The 10,379-nt window shown below is 38.1% G+C and overlaps 1 protein-coding gene across 1 annotated transcript in view; it reads left to right on the top strand.

Moving 5' to 3' along the window:
* The window catches only part of sorbs2a (sorbin and SH3 domain containing 2a), a 112,301-nt gene that overhangs the window by 29,601 nt on the left and 72,321 nt on the right, over positions 1-10,379 (top strand). Inside the window, exon 2 of the mRNA XM_037689834.1 lies at positions 4,203-4,376. The gene's annotated coding sequence lies outside the window, so the exon portion shown is untranslated. The remainder of the gene's footprint in view (positions 1-4,202; positions 4,377-10,379) is intronic.

Genomic DNA, 10,379 nt, shown 5'->3' with positions numbered 1-10,379 from the left:
CACAATACATATTGTTGTGTTTTGTGGCAATCAAACAAAATATCAACAAAACATTTTCAACTGTTAAGCATGATGGAGAAGGGATTATTGGTCTTCAACAGCCACAAGCCCTGGGCATTTTGAAGTAGTTCTGTTGACCATGAAATCTTCTGTAAACCCAAACCGAGAGAGGCCAGCCGAGTCTGGGTGAACGGATCAGACGGCATCTGCAGCCATTTTCAGAGGATCCACTGTGGGATGGACTTTTACAAGAGATCCTTCCTGTCTACAGCCATCAGCATCTATAACATCTCTTAATGAAGCAAGGATAATGAGTTACAACAACAAATAATTTCCCTTTGGGATTAACAAAGTATTTTTGAATTGAATCTGAAGTAATTTCAAGATAAGTTAAATTCCATCTGACTGTCAGATTAAGCTTGATCCATATTTTTCAATTTAACCATAATTCCAAGTTCATCAGCAAATTCACAAAAGAATATATCAAAAAACAAAAGAATCACGATATTGTAACGGCTTGGCTACAACCTGATGGACATCAACTACAGTAGTCCCTCGTTTATCACGGGGGTTACGTTCCACACACCCCTGCGACAGGTGAAAAACCAGAAGCAGCAACACTATTATTTATTTATTTTAGTACAGTAATCCCTCCTACTTCGTGGTTATCTATTGCAGTTTTTCAACATAAGATTGGACACGCAATTGACTGATTGATGGATGAGCCGCATGATTGGCGTGAAATTTTTATTTACAATAAATTATTTTAAATGATTTAGCACCTGATGCCCATTTGTGCAGCCCACAGCTGCAGATTTGTGTGTTCATCTGATATTTTCTCAAATGCACTCTCTCAAACACAAAACATTTTTATAAACTACTAAAGTCTTCATACTAGCTTTTAGTTTTATTTGCTCTGTGTTTTGAACTCAAAGATTTGTATTTTTTATTTATTTTTGAAGTTGTACTCTCCCACCACATAATATCCCATTTGAACACTGTGAAAGATAAACACTTTGTAGAACATAATTTCCTCTCTTGCTATGCAAAGAGAAACTCATCGTAACATCGTTTACAATACAAACATGTGCAGTGTTACATCTGAGGATTGATTTTGTTAAGATTTATTTTTCTCATGTGCTTGCATATTCTCTTTGATTTAAAAAGAAAATGCAAGCAGCATGACATGTTTTTACATTATCTTATAGCAAAGATGCTAAATCAATTTGTATGAAAAAGAACCTTGTGTACTCGCCTACCTTTTTAAATCCTGGACAATGTGTTTACAAACAGAACATGAGCGTGCTGGCACTCTTTCTGTGGATACAAAAAAAAAAATCTTCTCCCTGGTTTAAATATTTTTAAATGATGCTTACTCTGTGCACAGCTCTTCTGCTTTTTATATCCTGCCACTTACTTAGCTGTGAATAGCAGGGCCTTGCAGTGTCTGATAATGAATTAGGTGTTGAAACTGTGCAGGCGAGACCATGTCGACGCAAATACTGTAGTCTGGAGTTGCTCATAGGTCATAGTGTCAGTGTGTTTGAGTGTGAGTTGTTCAGTAGCTGTAAAAATAGTTTGGTCATGTACTCTAATGAGATCATTCTCAGACTTCTTTTGTTTTTTTTCAATGGATTTTTTTGATCCTTTATTCTTGAGCAAAATCCAAAAGAACTTGGTTATCTGAATCTGAGTGAAGTTCAACTGAACCTGATCCAGAACTAAAATGCAAGTTCAAGTAAGAAGAAACAAAAACATGTATATACTTTTTAGACGGTTAGGTGATAGTCATTCGTCATATATTGAAAAAGTATTGTTGAAGTTACAGGATAAAGCTAAAAGGTGAATTTGGTTGAAGGTTTCAGCACAGGACTTTATTGGTCCCCTGATACCGGTCCGATCTCGGCTCCAAGGTTCCGTCATTAGCACTTGTCAGTTGTCAGCTTTTCACCATACCACAGAGATCCTTGGCACGTGACCAGAAGTTGTCAGGAGTCAGATGCTGTTTCATCATGGTCACAAACAATGGCCCTCGGACATCCCAAAGTCTAAAGCTTAGATGCTTCAAGTCTTACTTCTCATCGGACCCATTTGTGCTCATGTAAATGAGATTGTTACATCACCACTCCCTTATCAGTATAGTGAAAGTATATCCAGATGATGTTGAGCCATGATCTGTTTGTATTTAGTTTTGTTGCTTTAGTTTTGTACTCAAAATATTATGTAACATCTTTAAGGACAGAGGGCTCGATTAAGTTGGAGGCCTAGCCACAAGTACCATCAGTCGGTCTGTGAAGGTAAAGACTGTTTGCTCTCCGAGTCATTGACTGAAGTTGGAATTTAACAGAAAAAGTTATTAGTGTCTGTAGTAATTAGTGTTGTTTAGACTATCTGCTTTTGATGTGGAAAGCACCACTCTGGAAATTCCTAATGGAACTGTGAAGCCAGGAGTTGACGAGTTTCCCTTTTCTTTTTTTTTGTTACCAGCAAACTTTTCTTGGACCTCCCTGTGCTGCAGATTTATTCTGCTGCCTGCTTCTGAAGGGAGAGGGATAATGATTTTGTCCATGCGTGTGGTGTTTGCGTGTTTTTGTTTGTATTGTTAATATCTTATTATTACCTTATGAACCAATGAATTTCTTTGAAAATGATCACTGGATGAATGTTTATAACATTATTTCCTTCTGAAGTTAATCCAATTCAAGATGGCCACCACAGCAAAGCGACCCTAGAAATCAGAAAAAATACAACTAACCCAATATCTGTTAAACTGGCTGTAACGGCTAGTTTTACTGTAAAACTATATTGAGTTGAAATATATTGTGGTAGTATCTGAGAGATGTTCTCAACACGTACCGAAACATTACACATTATGTCACATCTTTGCTTAAAACTTTGACTTTAACATTTACAGTCAGGTCTGTTGGCAAATTCTCATGAACCATTGAACAAATTTGAATGAAACGTTTGAAGACAATCGTTGGATGTACCTCTACAACTAATTACAGTTTGGAATAAACCCATATCAAGATGGCTGCCACAGCTAGTATACCTTTTCAACACAAAAATGAATACAACGTAAAATTATCGGTAAAGAGGTAAAGTGCATGTGGTCGTAACACAGAGTCGCCCTCAACATGTACTCGGAGCATTATCACATCTCGTGAGATGTGCTTGTGGTGGCCATCTTGAATTAATTCTTTGTCATGAAAGGTGGTAGGCAGTATACATTCCTTGAAGGAATGCTAAATCTTTATTTGTTGGATATGAGTTAAAAGGGTGGATGATGTCCAAATAGCATTTTGCACAGTAGCTGTCTTGTTGGTTTTAGGTATCCAGGCTCTAACTAAGCATGAGATGCTAATAGCAGTTGTTACATCACCATTCTGGGAATAGCAGGAGTCTGTGGTCTAGAGGTGCTTCAAGCCGACCTCCCTCTGTGTATATTCAGCCTGTGAATGTATGCGTGTGGTCATTTCCAAATATACATTCCTATATGAATTACAGAGCAGGATGATTATTTTTTACTGACGCAGGTTAGTCATAATCCTTATTTATTTATATTTATTTTACATGATGTCACTGATTATTAAAAAAATAAAAAATAAAAATAAAAAAGTGCCACCATTTATGGGAATTCACTCGAGAGACTCCTCTTGACTGGCAGTCTAAATATCGACTGCATAAAGTGAAATAAATACTCATGTGAGAACAGTTTGACGTTTCTGTCAGCTTCTGTGTAGAGAAGGCCACTTTACATCCGGACATTGAGTGACATTAAAACCCAGGAGAGGGAGAAAAGAGAGGCATAGAAAGCTTCTAAACATGCATCCATTGCTTTCTGCTGCTTGTCGACAGTATCCCTACACCTGATGAAATACCACAGAATGAAATGTGTGGGGTTACATTGTTCTTTATGTGATTCAGTGCTTCAGGAAAGTGTCTTTGGGTGCATTCATATGAATACACAGTGAGGTATGCATGCACAATGACGTGTGTGAAGGGTAAAACAGAGATAGTGAATCCTGTCACTTTGCCCACACCCATCTAAACCGAAGGGGGGGTAACTTTCCAGTCTCATAGCCGAGCATGCCTGAGTCTGAAAATAGCTGTATCTGATCAGTGGTTCGCCCAAACAGGGAACTCTCCTTCCATGTCACTCCCTCTCCAACTTTCTCCTCTGTTGTCTCTGTGCTTCCCAGGCATTGAACGAGGTGGGATCAGGGAGTAAAAGAGGAGACCAGGAGGAGACACTGGTCTGAAGCAGAGGGAAGAAGGAAAAACTACAGAAAGAAGCAACAAAAATAAGGAATTGGAACTCGCGTCATCCTGTTTTGACCTTCATAGCAAGTTTCCAGACTTTAGTTTTTATGACGGTAAGCGTTACAGTTTTGTTTGTTTGTTTGATGGAGTTTTGCACCTACAACTGCGTTCTTACAGAGGAGCCATGGTTTTACACTTAAATACAGCAAAACATGTCTCTACAGAAAAAAATTGTTGGTGCTTATGTCTATTTTAATACCCAAACATAGCCGAAAAATAATTTTAGATTATGCTTTTAAGATTCAGGATTAAGCTCAAAAGTTTGTTTTGCATTAAATGCTATACATTAAATTGACTCATTCAATTCATTCAAATAGTACACAAAGTATTTTTAATAATATTTTCAGCCCATTTTTAATAGATTTTACTTGTGTCTTTTGAACACATTGATATTATAATGTTGTCTGCCAAGTTGTCATGTGTCTGTATTTACTTGTTAGGAACACAGTGCTTGCAATTAAGAGATCTGAATATATTTTGTAACGTATACACCAGAAGAGAAAAGGAACTGGCTTCTCTGCCAAAGCCCCAGTTACAGACTAAGCATAGAATTTTTATCTTTTGTGACAGCTGACAGGGTAAAGTTGTTAAAAACACAGCTTTCTCCCGCAGTCACCTCAGAAATAGCAGCAAATAACTTGGATTGTAATTTGCAAAGCTGGAAGCATTATAAAGTTTTGTGAATGGCTCCTCCTTTTTTAGTTTTGCTATTTGAAGTTAAAAAAAATTCTAGTTCATCCTCCTTCAGACCTTTCCTGGCCTCGTTCCTTTAACCCCTTACCTGCCCCTGATGCTGCTTTAGAATCTCATTTCTCTCCTCTCACTTTTACATACTTCCATCTCTTGTTACACTCCTTTTCATCCTCTCCTGTTTCCCATACAACAAAAGCCACGCACCAATCCCTCCATTAGGCAGGTCTCAGAGGTGTTTAGGAATGTCACCTTGACCCCTCGGGAACATGGTAAGGGCTGGTTCTCAGACTCAACCCACAGCGCGACCGTGCGGTTCACTTTCGCTTGGATCTCGCATTTTGAGAGGCACTTTGCATTATTTAAACATTGCAAAAATCTCAACAGTGCATCTTGAAAAGGGGTTTTAGGAACATGAGATAAAGATGGGGGAATGCCTGAATAGATCAGTATTACCTGTCTCTACAGGGCAGAGTACATTAGAGACTGAGGTTTTCACACATGTTAATTTATTTACAAATCAGAACTAGTTCACATAGTATTTAAAATCGAACAGGCAATTCATGAACCCTGTTCCTGCTCCCAGCAGTAAAACAGAAGCACATACACATTACAACGTTGCTTTTACAGCAAACCTTTTGTCTTCATTGACAGCCTGCCAAAACAGAACGTCATCTTGTAGAAATAGTTTTTAAATTGAGTTAGAATGTTTCCATATTTCTTTGCCATCATGTTGAATTTCAGAAAAGACAAGTGTCAAGATAGAAATAGTTCAAGTTGCCCTAAAATTATATCACATGAAGATTGAACTGATTTGAAGGTTCTGGTTCACCGAAGAGGTTGAAGGGTCCTGTCTAATGGTGGTAAAAATAACACTTTTGCTAATCAACTTCTTATCTCATGCTCTGCACTTAACATTTGTACTGGGGCAATTCAGACTGTGCAGGGGGAATTTAATCCAAGCCCCACCTGATAGCTACTCTGTTTTATTTGCCTCAAACAAAACCAATTTTATTTACCGGTACTTTCTTTGCTGCATTTGTAAAAATGAGTAATTTGGTAGTGAACGTGTTTCTAGTGAGCTGTGAATAGGTTGGTAATTTTAGTTGATCCTTTTTGTAAACATTGCATCTTCACAATTCAGTGTTTCCCCTAGTTAGCTTGCCATGGCGGGGTGCTCATCTCATCCATGATTTTTGTTGATGGGAGGGATGGAGACATGTCTTGAGTGCAGCTTGTACTGTAATGGTTATGTGAAATCAAGGTTTTGGGGTGCCAGCCAGGTCTCTCTCCTGACATATAAGAGGTTTAATGTTATATGTTTACCCTTGAACACAAAACCCACACAAAGGATGTAAAACACAGAAGTGATTAACACCCTCAACATTAAATGGAAAAAACCCAAGAACCACAAAACGCCCTCGGGGGGTGGCGTTCAGCCTGAGGGAAGAGGCGCCTTTAGCTTTTTAGCTACAGCGCCTGTATTTCGCTTAGTGCTATGTCAGTGCTGGGTGGGGGGTGGGGGGTGCAAGTTTGGTTTGGTAGACGGGGTGCTCAGTTCTTTTGATGGGTTGGGACACCCCGCTTGTATAATGGTAGGGGAAACACTGCAATTAATGTCTTTGCTGATGTTTATTTATCTCATTCATCCTCCATATGAATAACATCCTGAGTTTTCATGTACAAGGTAAACAATTGTTAAAATGGTTTATATTATCATGGTAAAGAATATGAGTTGATTTTGTCAGTGAAAATATTTATCCATAAAAGTTCTTATGTCTCAACTTTTTATTTAAAGTATTTTGCACATTATGTGCATTCTTTGTTGCCTTTTATCTGTGATAATGTTAGTAACTGTTCTAGCTGGTAGTTATGACATATAGCTCTCATATATTCCTGCTGTTTGGCAGTGAAGTGCTCAGGAAGCCCATTATCCTCAGAACACTCCACAAGGACTTAATTTGTTGTTTTTATGAAGCCACTGCGTCCTATGTGGGCATATGGATTGTGGAAAGATTTGTTCTCTCTTTGAGATTTAACACCGTTTTTCAAACTGAAGGCGTTTCATTTCAGAAAGCTGATGTGGCTCAGTAGAGCTGCTGCCTCTCAGTGAGAAGGTTGCCGGTTCAAATCCCGGCCCTGGACCTTTCTGGGTGGAGTTTGCACGTTCTCTCCGTGCATGTGTGGGTTTTCAAAATGAATTCAAAATAGCAGCACAGCTGTAAAACCATGTTGTAATGCCAAGTCTTGGTAAGATTAAGCTTGATGTTAGAAACAGTTTTGCATTTCTTTCCATGTGATATGACCCATCTGTACTAGCTGGTTAAAAGATGTAGTAATTATTCTGTAATGAAGAGATTTATATGTAGTACAGTCATTTTCAAGAAGTAACCCATCCTCTCTCTTGTGTTGCACACTTGTGATACTGTGAACCCACGTATCTTTGACAGATAATTTCATTTGATGTGGTGGTAGCAGTAGCAGACAGTCAACCCCAACTGAGTTCCAACCGCTTAAAATTTTACCATTAACTATTTGGAGTCAACTCTTTGCATCATTTAGCAAAATATCTCATAAACCCAAAAACAGATATTATTATTTTTTTACAATCACTGGATGCACAGCTGATTAAAAACTGATTAGTTTTTAGAGTTGTACCAGTTTAAGTTGGCTGCTATACCGCTAATCAAATTAGCTAAAGTACAAATGCCTGCAACTCAGTCAGTATTACACATATTGAGGTTCCATTTGATAATAGATGAGTCATTCACAACAAATACTCTGATGGTATAACTTTTTTTTTTTTTTAAGGCTTGACCAAAATAGCTTGAACTGTCATTGCTAAGGCGTTGTTTATATGACCCGGATTTTGAGTGAAATTGTAGCTTTTCTGCAGCAGAACAACCAAAACCAATAGCTGAAAGCAAAATTCTGTTAGTGCTGTTCAACGTGAAGAAGTTCAACCTCATCCTCAGTCCAAACAAAGGTTCCTGCATTCACCATTTTGGATGTGACTGATTTGTTACTCGTGCTGCGACTGCATGTCCAACCCCATATCAACGTTGCCAGATATGCGATAAATACACTTTTTAGCCACCCTCTTTTTCAGTGCATATTCATTCAGCCTTTATTTATACAGGTTGATCCCATTGAGCCTCGGGGACTCATTTACAAGAGAGACCTGATTTGAACAAAGAATGATGACAACAAAGACAATAATAGACTATCATAAAGGATGCGTACAAATTGAGATTTTTTATTTATTTATTTTTTTTGCCATCTACAACTAGTATGCCAATTACAACACACACCTCATTCTACAATCTTCCCTCTCTGAGAAAGAGCACCTTACTTAACTTATGGTAGTTTGTGTCAAATTGCAATCATTTTACAGTGGCAGTATGAAATTTTGTCATTTTCTATGACCTGAAAACCACAGTGGATTCATGTATTTTATTTTATTATTTTATGTTGATTTGCCACAATAAACAGAAAAAAACACCAACATTTCCAGATCTTATGCTCTTGTAAATGGGGCCTAAGCATAAGATATTTTTTGTCTAAAACTCTGACATAAAAGGCTTCAAGTGAAGTGCATTATTTTAAAGAATGTTAGGTCCTAGTTATTTTTATTGATTTGATTTTTCTTGTCTCTTTTTGAACATCAAAACAGTACAAACCAAATTCATGCTGAACTGTATAGTGGAGTATAAGCTAACAAACTCACACACTGTCACATCCTATTCAATGTTCATCCTCATAGCCCTGACTCACAGCCAGAAGAATTGTGTTACATAATTGCATTAGTGCTCTCAGGCCAGTGGTTCTGCTCGTTAGTGGAGTTGTGATGCAATCTGAAGAACACACGGCTCTCTGTTATTTGCAGTATGGCCAGTGAGTGCACATGCAGGGTCAGCATGTTGACCTCACATATTCATTCATACAGCCACAGGGGGGTCTGCTAATGAGTAGCAAGGTTGAACAAACAAGACTGATAACAGAGAGTTTGTTGGAGGTGGCTGTTGTTCAACTAGTGGCAGTAATGCACTGGTAGAACAGTTACATGGTGCTCATAAAGCATTCCTTGTTGGAATTTAAAAAAAAAAGCCCTGCATCTAACAACAGGTAGCTTTGTATTTGTGTGAATGATATTCTTAAAACTTTGAGTCAAGGTCCTTTTGATACTTTTGCTAGCATACATGTAACAATTACGCTCATCTTTTTAATTTGGTTTGGCTGATTTTTACCATATTTCTGACTTGCTCAAGTGTGAAGCAGTGTAGATGTCGCAATCCAATGGAGGCCAGGAGTTTCTAAAACTGTGTTACAAAACTAAAGAAACCTGCTCATTTTTTTTTTTGTAATCAGCAAAAATCCAGAACGATTATAAATGTACATCAAGTATAAAATATAAGTTGTTTTCATGTGCATCATTAAAAACTAACAACACATCGAAATGAATCAATTACAATGCCTGGCCCAAAAAAAAGTCACCGCCAAAAAAAAAAAGGTCACACACTAATATTTCGTTGGACCTCCTTTAGCTTTGATTACATCATGCACTCACTGTGACATTGTTTCAATGAGCTTCTGCAATGTCACAAGATCTATTTCCATCCAGTGTTGCATTAATTTTTCACCAATATCTTTCATCAATGACTCGACACTAGGCATGATGGGTGCATCACTTCACCTGCCTCTCTTCTTACCTTGATGCACCCATCACTCTGGAACAGGGTAAATCTGGACTCCTCAGACCACATGACCTTCTTACATTGCTCCAGAGTCCAATCTTTATGCTCCCTAGCAAATTGAAGCCTTTTTTTCGCAGTTAGTCTCACTGGTTAGTGGTTTTCTTGAGGCTAAGCAGCTGTTCAGTCCCAATCCCTTGAGCTCCCTTCACATTGTGTTTGTGGAAATGCTCTTACTTTCACTATTAACCATAGCCCTGAGGGCTACTGTTGTTTTTCTTTGATTTGATTTCACCAAATGTTTAAGTGATCGCTGATCACGATCATTCAGGATTTTTTTGGGGCCACATTTCTTCCTGGAAGACGATGGGTCCCCACTATCCTTCCAGTTTTTAATAATGCGTTGGACAGTTCTTAACCCAATTTTAGTCGTTTCTGCAATCTCCTTAGATGTTTTCTCTTCTTGATGCCAATGATTTGACTCTTCTCAAACAGACTGACATCTTTTCCAAATCCACGCGATGTGTCTTTTGACATGGTTGATTAAAAAATGAGAAGCAACTCATTGCACCAGTTGGGGTTAAATAACTTGTTGCCAGCTGGAAGATAATCGTCCATGCAGTAATTATCCAATAGGAGGCTCGTACCTATTTGCTTAGTTAAATTCAGGTGGCA

Source organism: Nematolebias whitei, chromosome 16, assembly GCF_014905685.2.
Source record: "Nematolebias whitei isolate Nwh7 chromosome 16, NemWhi1, whole genome shotgun sequence".
Taxonomy (NCBI): Eukaryota; Metazoa; Chordata; class Actinopteri; order Cyprinodontiformes; family Rivulidae; genus Nematolebias; species Nematolebias whitei.
Note: the sequence above shows the minus strand (reverse complement) of the source record. Positions and strands in the feature narration are given on the sequence as shown.